General features: G+C 41.6%; 2 pseudogenes; both read right to left on the reverse strand.

The window, feature by feature from the left end:
* Positions 1-450: 450 nt before the first annotated feature.
* Positions 451-1694, reverse strand: LOC147000246 (uncharacterized; annotated as a pseudogene).
* A 6125-nt stretch (positions 1695-7819) lies between these two features.
* Positions 7820-9321, reverse strand: LOC147000247 (uncharacterized; annotated as a pseudogene).
* Positions 9322-15701: the final 6380 nt, after the last annotated feature.

The raw sequence follows: 15701 nt of genomic DNA on the forward strand, positions 1-15701 counted from the left end.
CCAGAGATAATTTTAGTGCTTACTGTCACGGACGGAGGAAAGCCAGAGCTGACTGGCAGTGTTCAGTTACTCATCACCGTGCTGGATGCCAATGATAATTCTCCAGTTTTTGACAGATCTCTCTATACCGTGAAATTACCAGAAAACGTTCCAAATGGGACATTGGTAGTCAAAGTTAATGCCTCAGATTTAGACGAAGGGGTAAATGGGGATATTATGTACTCATTTTCTACAGATAATTCACCAAATGTGAAATACAAATTTCACATAGATCCTGTTAGCGGAGAGATTATTGTAAAGGGATACATTGATTTTGAAGAGTGCAAATCCTATGAAATTCTCATAGAGGGAATTGACAAGGGACAACTTCCACTCTCTGGGCACTGTAAAGTCATTGTACAAGTTGAAGACATTAACGATAATGTCCCAGAACTGGAATTCAAATCTCTATCACTTCCAATACGAGAGAATTCTCCAGTGGGCACTGTCATCGCACTCATCAGTGTGTCTGATCGGGACACGGGTGTCAACGGGCAGGTGACCTGCTCCCTGACAAATCATGTCCCCTTCAAGTTGGTGTCCACCTTCAAGAATTACTATTCTCTCGTGCTGGACAGCGCCTTGGACCGAGAGACAACAGCAGACTATAAGGTGGTGGTGACAGCGCGGGATGGGGGCTCGCCCTCGCTGTGGGCCACGGCCAGCGTGTCTGTGGAGGTGGCTGACGTGAACGACAATGCTCCAGTGTTCGCTCAGCCCGAATACACCGTGTTTGTGAAGGAGAACAATCCACCAGGAGCGCACATCTTCACGGTGTTGGCGATGGATGCGGACGCGCAGGAGAACGCGCTGGTGTCCTACTCTCTGGTGGAGCGGAGGGTGGGCGAGCGCTTGCTGTCGAGCTATGTGTCTGTGCACGCGGAGAGCGGCAAGGTGTTCGCGCTGCAGCCTCTGGACCATGAGGAGCTGGAGCTGCTGCAGTTCCAGGTGAGCGCGCGGGATGCTGGTGTGCCTGCCCTGGGCAGCAATGTGACTCTGCAGGTGTTTGTGCTGGACGAGAATGACAACGCGCCCACACTGCTGGAACCTGAGGCAGGAGTCTCTGGTGGAATCGTGAGCCGGCTGGTGTCCAGATCAGTGGGTGCAGGCCATGTGGTGGCTAAGGTGCGCGCGGTGGATGCAGACTCTGGCTACAACGCATGGCTCTCGTATGAGCTGCAATCGTCAGAAGGCAATTCCCGTAGCCTTTTCCGCGTAGGTTTGTATACGGGCGAGATTAGTACTACGCGCACCCTGGATGAAGCAGATTCGCCACGTCAGCGCCTTTTGGTGCTGGTGAAGGACCATGGTGACCCAGCAATGATTGTTACCGCCACAGTGTTGGTGTCGCTGGTAGAGAATGGCCCGGTACCAAAGGCTCCATCGCGAGTATCCACGAGTGTCACACACTCTGAGGCGTCACTGGTAGATGTCAACGTGTACCTGATCATCGCCATCTGCGCGGTGTCCAGCCTGCTAGTGCTCACGCTGCTGCTGTACACAGCGCTGCGCTGTTCCACTGTCCCCAATGAGAGCGTGTGCGGGCCTCCAAAACCGGTAATGGTGTGCTCCAGTGCCGTGGGGAGCTGGTCATACTCCCAGCAAAGGAGGCAAAGGGTGTGCTCTGGGGAGTACCCACCTAAGACCGACCTCATGGCCTTCAGCCCCAGTTTATCTGATTCAAGGGACAGAGAGGATCAACTGCAGTCTGCAGAGGACACCTCTGGAAAGGTTAGTTTTACTATCGTCTTCAACTTGACTTTTTCTTAAGTGTCTTATCACTTTCTTCACAGATTTATTTGCTACTGGATATGGAATTCTTGCGTGGCGATAGTTTTCCTTTGGGAGTTTGACTATATCTTCTGGCATGCAAAAATTTCTGCCGAGAAATCTGCTGATTAGCTTTACGGTGTTCCATCTGCTGTCAAAATTCCGTCTTCATTGTTGACGCTTAACAATTAGTTTCTAGTTGTGGCATTGCTTAGTTTCCTCCTCTCTGAACTATGCTAAGGTTCTTGGCTTCGACTATCCATTTCACCCTCAGATTTAGAGGGTTTAAGCCATAATTCCGAAGTTAAGATTTCTGCTGTTCTCTTCTCTCTGTGAATAACACAATACAACTATTAGCTCGCTTAAAAAAACAACAACCACCAAGTCTCTTAGTCCTTCTTCATTCTTTAACATTCTCTTTTAGCTTTGACTCTCTTCATAAGCAAATATTCCATCCTTGAGGCCACTGTTCCTTTTGCTTGGTCATGTATTTATAATTGTCCTCCTGAAGTTTTCAGTCAATTGTGTTCTTCAATTCCAAAATTTCTCTGCAGTTGGTTAAAACTCCATCTCTGTTGAAGTTTCCTCTCTGTTAATACTTTATTTTCATGAGCTCATTGAGCATTTTGTGTTGGCTAGTTTAAAGTCTGCCAGAATTCATTTGCCTCTACCTCTTTACATTTGGTTTCTGTAGATCACAGAAATTCTTTTGTGTTCTCTTGCTTTTCTCCCCTTTTGTTATTTGGTGTCAATGTTCTCTTATTTGTAGAAAAAAAGCAGCCACTTCTCTCAATCTTTCTAGCAGGTTCTCATTGTCAGTTGTCTGAGAATCTGGGCTCCTCCAAGCCATTTGGGCAGATGTGTGCTCTCTGTAGTTTTATGCACAAACGCCTAGCAGGGGGCATCTACTGATTTCTCTTTTTCAGGGGTTGATAAAAGACTCCCCTAGATGTCTGTTCACTGTACAGATGCCCTGGAGTAAAGTCTCTACTCACCTCTTTCCTCTTTTCCACACAGTCTCATTATGGCTGGCCTAAAACTCATTAAGCAGGCCAGGCTGATCTGGAACTCAGAGACCATTCTACCTCTGCCTCCCAAGTGATGGGATTAATGTATTAATCCACACCTGGATGCATGCCTCTTTTTTGTTGTTCTGAATAGCTTTCAGGCATTAGAATCTGCTGTTTCCTATTAATGTGAGATACAGGTTAGACAGAAAAGAGTTTCTTGATCTGCCCAATGAGAAGCAGTGAAATTGGCTCCTTGCTCTGCCCTTCTCATTTCCTCATAGGGAAGAGGCTGTTAGGTCTTCTGGAGCATCAGCTTCGAATGCTGCTAATTGTCCACACAAATGTGCTCCACTTGTACTTCCAGTAGTGAGACAGAAACCAAGCCTCTGGGTAGCGCTCTGCCATCTGAAATGTCAGGATGTAGACTTCGAAGTCCACTCTTCCACACTCCTTGGAGAGAAGCTAGAAGCTATTGCTTCCTCCTGCCAGAGCAGTGCTGTGCTAGGAGAAAAGACTGATGAGAAGTTCCCGGTGTTTTTCACCTGCTTTGAAATGGCAGTTTTGAGCTTGTCTGGAGTGTAGGGGCTTTTTGCTTCATCTTTAGGTTCCTCAGGATTGGAATAGGGCTGTGTATTCTTCTTGACAATGTGTCTCTCTCCCCCTTAGGGAAAAGGGGGTTTAGAACTTTATATGACATCACCTTACTGATGTCTGTAGCTCTGATGTGTGTTTTAAAGTCATATTTTTTTTCTCTTCCATTTCCTAGAGATTGTAAGGCACACTGTTGACTTGCTAAGGCATCAACCAATACTTGTAATGTATTGTAATGTTGAGAGAATTCCACAGCTTAGGAAATCACTCTGTGTAACCGCCTCTCCCCCAATCTATGTTACACTTGTGCTTTTGAATTATGCATAGATCCTTGACATACAATTATTACCTTTGTACTGTAAATACTCATTTATGTTTGCGTTTCTGAGTTCTTCTTTCTTCTGAAAAAGGTTCTTGAGTATTTTCCTATGGTCTGATAGGAAAGAAATCCCATGTTTTTGTATTTAGATGTAGCATTTAAATGCCACCTTTGAGGAATAGTTTTGTTAGGTATTTAGTGCTTAATTGGGAAGTTATTTTTTCCTATCACTTTGAAGATAACTTTCTATAGTCCCTTCATGAGAAGATGACTACCAAATTTATCATTGATGTATTGTGACTGTCTTAGTTTGGGTTTTACTGCTGTGGACAGACACCATGACCAAAGCAAGTCTTATAAAGGATGACATTTAATTGTCTGGCTTATGGGTTCACAGGTTCAGGCCATTATCACCAAGGTGGGAGCAGGGCAGCATCTAGCTAGGCATGATACAGGCAAAGCTGAGAGTGCTACATCTTCATCTGAAGGCTGCTTGTGGAAGACTACTAGGGCATTAAAACCCACACCCACAGTGACAAACCTACTCGAACAAGGCCACACCTCCTAATAGTGCCACTCCCTGGCTCAAGCACATTCAAACCATCACAGTAATGACTTCTTCTTCCTCTTTTTCTTCTTCTTCTTCTTCTTCTTCTTCTTCTTCTTCTTCTTCTTCTTCTTCTTCTTCTTCTTCTTCTTCTTCTTCTTCTTCTTCTTCTTCTTCGCTGTTTTAAAAACTCTTTTTTGGTGAAGTGATGGTGGCACACAATTTTAATCAGAGCACTTGGGAGACAGATGCAGGTGGATCTCTAAGGCCAGCCTGATCTACAGAGTGAGTTCTAAGACAGTCAGGTCTATACAGAGAGACCCTGTCTGGAAAAAACAAAACAGAAGATTCTTTTTTGTTGTTTGTTTGCTTGAAAATTATCAACAACCTATATTACCAGATCAGTTTTGGGTTACTTTTAAAAATCTCCCTTGAAGTTTTTATGACCTTTTGTATTTGTGAATTGATCCTTTATCAATTTAAAATAATATTTATTAGCATTCCTTCAAATATTGCTTCTACTTTACATTAATCTCTTCTTCTGAGAATCACTGTACATATGTTAAATCTTTACACCATATACTTCATAGATTTTATATCTATTTGTGTTTGTAAGTTACTCACACTCTTTGCTGGATGATGCTTATGTTATTGCAACATATCCCTTACATAGTAATTGTTTCTTCTTCCTTCTCTTCTTTGTTTTTTGAGATAGGATTTCTCTGTGTAGCCCTGGATGTCCCAAAACTTGCTCTATAGACCAGAATAGCCTTGATCCCTGAGATCTTCCTGCCTCTGGAATGCTGGGATTAAAGGCATGAACTCCTTTCTTACTAGTCTAGGCTACTACACAATCAACTGAATTCCTAGCTTCTGTCAGTGCCCTCCAAATTTTAGCACCTTGCTTTGCTTTATAAAAAAGTAGAGTTTTTAAGTGAAATTATCTCATTTTAATGAATTTAATCAACATAATAATTATAGTTATTTGTGGTCTCTCATGTCACTGAATCATCACCTATAGAACGTTTTTCTTTTCATAATGTTCTTCTTATTAAGTTCAGTAATATTGAATTAAATTCTAGACACTACTAGAAAATCTGTAGTTGTCTTGAATGATATTTTCTTTCAGAAAATTATAATCTATTTAAATATTTGCTTGATATGCATTTATAAAATATGCGTTTTATCAATGAGAAAGACGGAATTGAAATAAATATTAATTCTTTCTTTCCTCCTGAACTATCTATAATTAATAAGTCTTCTGAATATTTAAATTTTGTATCTTTTATTCATTACTTTTATTCTACTTCATATGGTACTATGAAGTAAAATTAGCCAGAGTGTTGGGATTAAAGGTATGTATACCACCACTCCTCGCTACAACTAAAATGCCTAGAAAAAGAGAGCAGTGAGTTAGACGAGCCAAAAATGTATTCTCTACTATCTGACTGAAAAAATGGCTGAGAAGATTCCTGTGTCTTCTGTGGGATTTAGAATATCATGATTGAGAACGCAACCCTCAAGTCCTCAACTAGAGAACGACAAATACAGGTCATAATTCCAACAGCTGCAAAGATGAACCAAAGTTCAGAGACTTTTATCTCCCATATAGCTGAATAAAATGCAAACTATTTTCCATACTAGGTATGCCTTTTCTTCATTGAGGATGTCATTACCTTTACTAAAACCTAAATATTTTTGTGGCACACTACATGTTAATCAATATCGGGATTCCAACTTGTTAGGTAATGTAAGATAAGTGATTATACAATTTCCACAGTTGCTACTTAGATACTGTATCGTGAAAATAGTGCCAAGTGGCTTACTAAGGTTGTAGGACATCTGGACAATTAAAGCCTCCATATTAGAGTAATACAACCCAAAAATTGTTAGGTGCCGAAAAAGGATTAAATGTTCATTAATTTGGGTAGATTTCAAAAGGGGACCTGAAGTTAGAATATTTAAACTGTTTGAATTCTTTTTGAAGATAGAATCAATCAATAAATCGCCAGTAATAAACACTAAATCTAGAATATTTTTTCAATAATACCCAGGAAATTTATTTTCATTAGGTTAATATAGACAAGCTAAAAAAATTAGGCTATAGCTAAGTATGCAAAGGATACTACTGAGCAACAGAAACTGTTGAAAAAATAACCAATGGAAGTTATTTCATCAGTATGGATATAAATCTCTCTATAAATAAATGGACAAATTCTTTGGGGTGTCTACTGAAGATTTATCCATATGCAGTGGTTTGCTCATATTGATGTTTTACTTTAGATTGTGTTTATAAAGTTGGGTTCAGTCAGGAGACCACCTGCAGAGCATCTAGTGGATTGGTAAGTAAAGCAACTAACATAGGAGCCTGGTTAAAGAGGTGACATCTAATTAGAGAACAGAGTGCAGAAATATACAGAAGCATAAAAACATGTAATTCAAATTGAGTATTATTGAGAAATAATTTCAAAATAAAAGGTAAGTGAATAAAATGAAACAAAGAAAAATACTTACCCTTTTATCCACATGGTGTCGCTAGACACCACAAGATAAATTTTAACTTCCAACGTCAAAAAAGGATACGGAGAGTACATTTTACTTAGGAAAAGGATCTTCCATTTTTGGATCTGCTATAGAAGCTCACAAAAAAGCAAGGAAATCAAATCTATCGTAAATTGGAACTAAGTTGTCAAAGGACTTTGTGTGGTGCTGCAATAGAGACTGGAGAAGTGGAACAAGATTGCGATGGTATATTCCCAGCGAGGAAGTCCGGGATTTCGGCGCCTGCTGATCTCCTTTGTGCTTCTCGCAGCCTGGGAGGCAGGGAGCGGCCAGCTCCACTACTCCATCCCCGAGGAGGCCAAACACGGCACCTTCGTGGGCCGCATCGCGCAGGACTTGGGGCTGGAGCTGACAGAGCTGGTGCCCCGCCTGTTCAGGGTGGCGTCCAAGGACCGCGGGGACCTTCTGGAGGTAAATCTGCAGAATGGCATTTTGTTTGTGAATTCTCGGATCGACCGGGAGGAGCTGTGTGGGCGGAACGCGGAGTGCAGCATCCACCTGGAGGTGATCGTGGACAGGCCGCTGCAGGTTTTCCACGTGGAGGTGGAGGTGAAGGACATTAACGACAACCCGCCTAAATTCTCACGACCTGAACAAAGATTATTTATTTTAGAGTCAAGAATGCAAGACTCGCGGTTTCCGGTAGAGGGCGCATCTGATTTGGATATAGGAGTCAATGCAGCTTTGAGCTACAAGGTAAATCCTAATGAATATTTTGACTTGGATCTTAAAAGAAACGAAGAAGAAACAAACGTTTTAGAGCTCGTTTTGAAGAAGCCCCTAGATAGAGAAGAAACCCAAGAGCATCGTTTATTACTAATTGCAGTTGATGGAGGGAAACCTGAACTAACAGGTACTGTTCAGTTACTGATTGATGTATTGGATGCAAATGATAACGCTCCAAAGTTTGATAAATCTATTTATAATGTTAGATTATTGGAAAATACACCCAAAGAGTCGTTAGTAATTAAACTCAACGCTTCAGACGCAGATGAAGGAATTAATAAAGAAATACTGTATTATTTCAGTAATCTTGTCCTTGACAATGTGAAATCTAAATTTACAATAGATTCTACTAGTGGAGAAATAAAAGTTAAGGAAGGGCTGGATTACGAAGACTGTAAAGTATATGAAATTAATATTGATGCCGTGGACAGAAGTGCATTCCCACTTGCAGGACACTGCAAAGTTATAGTGAAACTCGTGGATGTAAATGATAATGTGCCTGAGATGGCCATAACCTCCATTTTTTTGCCTATCAAAGAGGATGCTCCATTGGCGACTGTCATCGCCCTGATTAGCGTGTCAGATCGTGACTCAGGCACTAATGGGCAGGTGACCTGCTCCTTGACACCCCACATCCCCTTCAAGCTGGTGTCCACTTTCAAGAATTACTATTCGCTCGTACTGGACAGAGCTCTGGACCGAGAGACTATCGCTAACTACGACGTTGTTGTGACCGCTCGCGATGGAGGCTCGCCCTCCCTGTGGGCCACGGCCAGCGTGTCCGTGGAGGTGGCTGACGTGAATGACAACGTGCCTGCGTTTGCGCAGCCCGAGTACACAGTGTTTGTGAAGGAGAACAACCCGCCTGGAGCACACATCTTCACGGTGTCAGCGATGGATGCGGATGCGCAGGAGAACGCGCTGGTGTCCTACTCGCTGGTGGAGCGGAGGGTGGGCGAGCGCTTGCTGTCGAGCTATGTGTCTGTGCACGCGGAGAGCGGCAAGGTGTTCGCGCTGCAACCTCTGGACCATGAGGAGCTGGAGCTGCTACAGTTCCAGGTGAGCGCGCGGGATGCTGGTGTGCCTGCCCTGGGCAGCAATGTGACTCTGCAGGTGTTTGTGCTGGATGAGAATGACAATGCACCTATGCTGCTGGGGCCTCAGGGTAGCGGAGGAACTATTGAGTTGTTGTCCAGGTCAGTGAGTTCTGGCCATGTGGTTGCGAAGGTGCGTGCAGTGGACGCGGATTCTGGCTACAACGCGTGGCTGTCTTATGAGTTGCAGCCTGCGACAGGTGCTGTGCGCAGCCCGTTCCGCGTGGGGTTATATACTGGTGAGATCAGCACAACTCGTGTTCTGGATGAAGCGGACACGCCGCGTCAACGCTTGTTGGTGCTGGTGAAGGATCACGGCGAGCCACCACTGACAGCCACGGCCACTTTCCTGGTGTCTCTTGTGGAGAACAGCCAGACCCCGAAGGTCTCATCCAGGGTGTTGGTTGGAACCTCTGGTTCAGACTCCACGCTGATAGATGTCAACGTGTACCTGATCATCGCCATTTGTGCGGTTTCCAGCCTGTTGGTGCTCACGCTGCTTCTGTACACAGCGATTCGCTGCTCAGCGACGCCCACTGATGGAGCCTGTGCTCCAGGGAAGCCAATGCTGGTGTGCTCCAGCGCGGTGGGGACCTGGTCGTACTCGCAGCAGAGGCGACAGAGGGTGTGCTCTGGAGAAGGTCCACCCAAGACCGACCTCATGGCCTTCAGTCCCAGCCTACCTCAGGGACCCAACTCTACAGAGAATGTGAGTTTTGTAAATCGTACTCACTGAATTTTTTTTTTCTCTTAATTCTTTATCATTGAATATGTGAAGGTTTCCCCCGGGGTTATTTTAGCTTTGAAGAATCCAACGTTACACACACGATTAGCCTAGAAATGTCAGTTAACCTTTAGCTGTACCATTTTCAATTCTTTAACGTACACGTTTTTGTTTTTGTTTTTGTTTTCTTTTGGGGGCGAGGGTCGACAAGAGATTGGCTCAGTGGTTAAGAGCACTTTTTTCTCGAAGAGGACCTGACTTCAATTCCCTCTACTCACTTGCTATTTCATGACCATTTATAACTTCAGTTCCGGGGGTTGGGGGGCAACACATTTTGAATTTCACAGGCACATGGTACACATACATAAGTGCAGGCAAAAACATTTATACACATAAAATAAAATAAATACACGGTTTTTAAAAAGCTCTAATTTTGGATATTTCTTTGCAACGAATATGGCTTGCAGTCATTATTATTCTGTGGGAGGTTTTATTAATATGCCCCAAACTTTCTTAGCCTAAAATATTTTCAAGTCTTTTGTGGACACGTAATGTATGTGTGTGGTGTATGTGTGTGAGAGAACATGCCTGTTCTCATGGAGGCCAGAGGAGGCTCTATCTCTGCTTTAGTCCCTGGAGATAGTTTCTATCACTGAACCTGGAGCTTGGCTGACAGTGAGCAAGCCCCAGGAATGCCTTTTAGTACACCCGCACATGCTGAGGCTACAAGTATTCAGGACCATATGTGGCTTATGGTTTCTTGGGACTTGACCTCAGATCCTTGTGTTTGCATAGCAGGAAATATTTCTGTTGAGCCACTTTTGTTTTTCTGAGACTGAGGGGAACTATGTAACCCATACCTAGCCTTGACATCGCTAGATTCCTAGGCTGGTCTCAAACTTTGAACCCTCCCGTCTTAGGTTCCCCAATGCCGATTTACAGGTATGAGAGACCATAGTCTGCTTGTAAAATGTTTTCACGGTATATTGCTATATAAGAACACTCACATTTAATTTACAACATATTGTAGAACAAATTGTAAGGCATACTTTAAAATATTTTCTTTCTTTCTGTCAGTTTTGAGACAGAATTTTACTATGTAGCCCTTGTTGGCTTGGGACTCCTCTTGTAAACCAGCTGACTTGGAACTAAGAGATGTCAAATTCTCTGACTCCCTAGAGCTGAGATTAAAGGCATGAACTACCAAGCCTGGCTTAAATTATTTATTCTTAATATACTATTTTATGATTACATATCAGTCTTTTTACAATAGTCCACAACTATGCTTTTTACTTTCTGTTGGATTGCAATTATTTTATTTTTATATAACAGTTTCACTTCTTTTTCAGTCATATTTTTGTAGTAAATAATCCATTAAATTTTGTCTATTAAATAGATGTGCACACTAATGGTTTCACAAATTAAAACCTTTGTGTGAAAATGTTCATTTTAGTAGTGTTTTCATTTGGATAGACATAACCATTGTTTAAAATTCTTATAATACAAAGGAGTACAGTAAAAATTTCTCTTCCATTCATATCCCAGAGCATTGTGCTAATATAGAATATTCATTTCCCACCAAAGTTTAACATTGGAATCTGGAGGAATAACGGTGTCATTTTTCAGGAGCCGGAGTGTGTTTTCACTTTAAGTTATTTGTATTGAGAAGTACTCGTGAAGTCCCTTAGCTCTGAAAGTCCAAGCAGGTTTGGTCAGAAAACACACCGTTGATTGCTTTACATTTTCAGTTTAGAGGAAACAAAACTTGACTGTTATAAAACTCTTCTCTCGTGTTTATTGTTTACGGACACTGTAGTCTACTCTAGGCGAGTGTCCTTGCCACTGAAAAGAGAAAACTCTTTTGCTCCTCTCTCTTGATTTGGCAAAACATGTGGGCTTAACATGTAATAACCATTGCATACCTAATATAAAACATGTGGGCTTAACATGTAATAACCATTGCATACCTACTATAAAAATATTAGAATCTTTTTTAATGCATTGCCGATTTTTAAAGTTCTCCTACGTATTTACTTTTTTTTTTTTTTTTTTTTTTTTTTTTTTTTTTTTTTTTTTTTTTTTTAATATTTTTATTACATAATTTCCTCAATTACATTTCCAATACTATCCCAAAAGTCCCCCATAGCGCCCCCCACTTCCCTACCCACCCATTCCCATTCTTTTGGCCCTGGCATTCCCCTATATTGGGGCATATAAAGTTTGCAAGTCCAATGGGCCTCTCTTTCCATTGATGGCCGACTAGGCCATCTTTCGATACATATGCAGCTAGAGACAAGAGCTCCAGGGTTCCGGTTAGTACATCATGTTGTTCCAACAATAGGGTTGCAGATCCCTTTAGCTCCTTGGGTACTTTCTCTAGCTTCTCCATTGGGAGCCCTGTGATACATCCAATAGCTGACTGTGAACATCCACTCCTGTGTTTGCTAGGCCCCGGCATCGTCTCACAAGAGACAGCTATATTAGGGTCCTTTCAGCAAGATCTTGCTAGTGTATGCAATGGTGTCAGCGTTTAGAAGCTGATTATGGGACGGATCCCTGGATACAGCAGTCTCTAAATGGTCCATCCTTTCATCACAGCTACGAACTTTGTCTCTGTAGCTCCTTCCCTGGGTGTTTTGTTCCCAATTCTAAGAAGGTGCACAGTGTCCACACTTTGGTCTTCATTCTTCTTGAGTTTCATGCGTTTATCAAATTGTATCTTATATCTTGGGTATCCTAAGTTTTGGGCTAATATCCACTTATCAATGAATACATATTGTGTGAGTTCTTTTGTGATTGTGTTACTTCACTCAAGATGATGCCCTCCAGGTCCATCCATTTGGCTAGGAATTTCATAAATTCATTCTTTTTAATAGCTGAGTAGTACTCCATTGTGTAAATGTACCACATTTTCTGTATCCATTCCTCTGTTGAGGGACATCTGGGTTCTTTCCAGCTTCTGGCTATTATAAATAGGGCTGCTATGAACATAGTGGAGCATGTGTCCTTTTTACCGGTTGGGACATCTTCTGGATATATGCCCAGGAGAGGTATTGCTGGATCCTCCGGTAGTACTATGTCCAATTTTCTGAGGAACCGCCAGACTGATTTCCAGAGTGGTTGTACAAGCTTGCAATCCCACCAACAATGGAGGAGTGTTCCTCTTTCTCCACATCCTCGCCAGCATCTGCTGTCACCTGAATTTTTGATCTTAGCCATTCTGACTGGTGTGAGGTGGAATCTCAGGGTTGTTTTGATTTGCATTTCCCTGATGATTAAGGATGTTGAACATTTTTTCAGGTGCTTCTCTGCCATTCGGTATTCCTCAGGTGAGAATTCTTTGTTCAGTTCTGAGCCCCATTTTTTAATGGGGTTATTTGACTTTCTGGAGTCCACCTTCTTGAGTTCTTTATATATATTGGATATTAGTCCCTTATCTGATTTAGGATAGGTGAAGATCCTTTCCCAATCTGTTGGTGGTTTTTTTGTCTTATTGATGGTGTCTTTAGCCTTGCAGAAGCTTTGTAGTTTCATGAGGTCCCACTTGTCAATTCTCGATCTTACAGCACAAGCCATTACTGTTCTATTCAGGAATTTTTCCCCTGTGCCCATATCTTCAAGGCTTTTCCCCACTTTCTCCTCTATAAGTTTCAGTGTCTCTGGTTTTATGTGAAGTTCCTTGATCCACTTAGACTTGACCTTAGTACAAGGAGATAGGAATGGATCGATTCGCATTCTTCTACATGTTAACAACCAGTTGTGCCAGCACCATTTGTTGAAAATGCTGTCTTTCTTCCACTGGATGTTTTTAGCTCCCTTGTCGAAGATCAAGTGACCATAGGTGTGTGGGTTCATTTCTGGGTCTTCAATTCTATTCCATTGGTCTATTTGTCTGTCACTATACCAGTACCATGCAGTTTTTATCACAATTGCTCTGTAGTAGAGCTTTAGGTCCGGCATGGTGATTCCACCAGAGGTTCTTTTATCCTTGAGAAGAGTTTTTGCTATCCTAGGTTTTTTGTTATTCCAGATGAATTTGCAGATTGCACTTTCTAATTCGTTGAAGAATTGATTTGGAATTTTGATGGGGATTGCATTGAATCTGTAGATTGCTTTTGGCAAGATAGCCATTTTTACAATGTTGATCCTGCCAATCCATGAGCATGGGAGATCTTTCCATCTTCTGAGATCTTCTATAATTTCTTTCTTCAGAGACTTGAAGTTTTTATTATACAGATCTTTCACTTCCTTAGTTAGAGTCACGCCAAGATATTTTATATTATTTGTGACTATTGAGAAGGGTGTTGTTTCCCTAATTTCTTTCTCAGCCTGTTTATTCTTTGTGTAGAGAAAGGCCATTGACTTGTTTGAGTTAATTTTATATCCAGCTACTTCACCAAAGCTGTTTATCAGGTTTAGGAGTTCTCTGGTGGAATTTTTAGGGTCACTTATATATACTATCATATCATCTGCAAACAGTGATATTTTGACTTCCTCTTTTCCAATTTGTATCCCTTTGATCTCCTTTTGTTGTCGAATTGCTCTGGCTAGGACTTCAAGTACAATGTTGAATAGGTATGGAGAAAGTGGACAGCCTTGTCTAGTCCCTGATTTTAGAGGGATTGCTTCAAGCTTCTCACCATTTACTTTGATGTTGGCTACTGGTTTGCTGTAGATTGCTTTTATCATGTTTAGGTATGGGCCTTGAATTCCTGATCTTTCCAAGACTTTTATCATGAAAGGGTGTTGGATCTTGTCAAATGCTTTTTCCGCATCTAAGGAGATGACCATGTGGTTTTTATCTTTGAGTTTGTTTATATACTGGATTACGTTGATGGATTTCCGTATATTGAACCATCCCTGCATCCCTGGGATGAAACCTACTTGGTCAGGATGGATGATTGTTTTGATGTGTTCTTGGATTCGGTTAGCAAGAACTTTATTGAGGATTTTTGCATCAATATTCATAAGGGATATTGGTCTGAAGTTTTCTATCTTTGTTGGGTCTTTTTGTGGTTTAGGTATCAGAGTAATTGTGGCTTCATAGAATGAGTTGGGTAGAGTACCTTCTGTTTCTATTTTGTGGAATAGTTTGTGAAGAACTGGGATTAGATCTTCTTTGAAGGTCTGATAGAACTCTGCACTAAACCCATCTGGTCCTGGGCTTTTTTTAGTTGGGAGACTATTAATGACTGCTTCTATTTCTTTGGGGGATATAGGGCTGTTTAGATCATTAACCTGATCTTGATTCAACTTTGGTACCTGGTATCTGTCTAGGAACTTGTCCATTTCATCCAGGTTCTCCAGTTTTGTTGAGTATAGCCTTTGGTAGAAGGATCTGATGGTGTTTTGGATGTCTTCAGGATCTGTTGTTATGTCTCCTTTTTCATTTCTGATTTTGTTAATTAGGATGCTTTCCCTGTGCCCTCTAGTGAGTCTGGCTAAGGGTTTATCTATCTTGTTGATTTTCTCAAAGAACCAGCTCCTTGATTGGTTGATTCTTTGAATAGTTTTTCTTGTTTCCACTTGGTTGATTTCACCCCTGAGTTTGATTATTTCCTGCCGTCTACTCCTCTTGGGTGAATTTGCTTCCTTTTGTTCTAGTGCTTTTAGGTGTGTTGTCAAGCTGCTAATGTGTGCTCTCTCTAGTTTCCTTTTGGAGGCACTCAGAGCTATGAGTTTTCCTCTTAAAAATGCTTTCATTGCGTCCCATAAGTTTGGGTATGTTGTGGCTTCATTTTCATTGAACTCTAAAAAGTCCTTAATTTCTTTCTTTATTCCTTCCTTGACCAAGGTATCATTGAGAAGAGTGTTGTTCAGTTTCCACGTGAAGGTTGGCTTTCTATTATTTATTTTGTTATTGAAGATCAGCCTTAGTCCATGGTGATCTGATAGGATGCATGGGACAATTTCAATATTTTTATATCTGTTGAGGCCTGTTTTGTGACCAATTATGTGGTCAATTTTGGAGAAGGTACCATGAGGTGCTGAGAAGAAGGTATATCCTTTTGTTTTAGGATAGAATGTTCTGTAGATATCTGCCAGATCCATTTGATTCATAATTTCTCTTAGTTTCACTGTGTCCCTGTTTAGTTTCTGTTTCCATGATCTGTCCATTGGTGAAAGTGGTGTGTTGAAGTCTCCCACTATTATTGTATGAGGTGCAATGTGTGCTTTGAGATTTACTAAAGTTTCTTTAATGAATGTGGCTGCCTTTGTATTTGGAGCATAGATATTCAGGATTGATAGTTCCTCTTGGAGGATTTTACCTTTGATGAGTATGAAGTGTCCCTCCCTGTCTTTTTTAATGACTTTGGGT

The sequence above is a fragment of the Mus caroli genome, unplaced genomic scaffold, assembly GCF_978045245.1.
Source record: "Mus caroli unplaced genomic scaffold, Mus_caroli_1 scaffold_19, whole genome shotgun sequence".
NCBI lineage: Eukaryota > Metazoa > Chordata > Mammalia > Rodentia > Muridae > Mus > Mus caroli.